Genomic DNA, 1,007 nt, shown 5'->3' on the forward strand with positions numbered 1-1,007 from the left:
CCCCTTTCCCCAGGGAGGGTGACCCTTTACTACCAGCAGGGCTGCACCTCCGCCCTCAACTGCGGCCGGGAGCGCGCGGCCGACGCCGAATCCCGCCTGACCTCCCGCTATTCCTGCTGCGAGACCGACCTGTGCAACGAGGAGTGGGAGGAGGATCCCACAGATTGACCCCTGACCAACCCCGGCCATTCCAGTGCATCCTGATTAAATCCCTGTGCAACGAGGAATGGGATAAAGATCCCATAAATTGACCCCCACCCCGCCCCGGCCATTCCAGCCCTTCCCAATTAAATCCCTGTGACACCAGGAGTGGGAGGAGGATCCCACAGATTGATCCCTGACCAACCCCGGCCATTCCAGTGCTTCCTGATTAAATCCCTGTGCAACGAGGAGTGGGATGAGGATCCCAAAGATTGATCCCTGACCAACCCTGGCTATTCCAGTGCTTCCCAATTAAATCCCTGTGCAACGAGGAGTGGGATGAGGATCCCACAAATTGATCCATAGCCCCGGCCATTCCAGCCCTTCCCAACTAAATCCCTGTGAAATGAGGAGTGGGATGAAGATCCCACAGATCCTGACCTGCCCCGGTCATTCCAGCCCTTCCCAATTAAACCCCTGTGACACCAGGAGTGGGATGAAGATCCCATAAATTGATCCCTGACCTGCCCCGGCCATTCCAGCCCTTCCTGATTAAATCCCGGCCGCTCCTCACCCTCGTTTAGGACGGGGATGGGATTTAGGATGGGGGGGTGGGATTTAGGACGGGGATGGGATTTAGGATGGGGGGATGGGATTTAGGACGGGGTGGGACCTTCCCCGCGCTCCCTGATTTATTCCCGGCTCCAAAATAAACCCGGCTCAGCTCTGGCAGCCGCCTCGGGCTCGTGTCCATGTTTTCCAAACGCTCTCCGGGCTCGGCATTCCCTGGAGATCCCCACATCTTTTTTCCCCTCAAATCTGATCCTTTTTTGCCCTTTATTTCCCCTCAAATCTGATCCTTTTTT

The sequence above is a fragment of the Corapipo altera genome, unplaced genomic scaffold, assembly GCF_003945725.1.
Source record: "Corapipo altera isolate COAL_440 unplaced genomic scaffold, ASM394572v1 233, whole genome shotgun sequence".
Taxonomy (NCBI): domain Eukaryota; kingdom Metazoa; phylum Chordata; class Aves; order Passeriformes; family Pipridae; genus Corapipo; species Corapipo altera.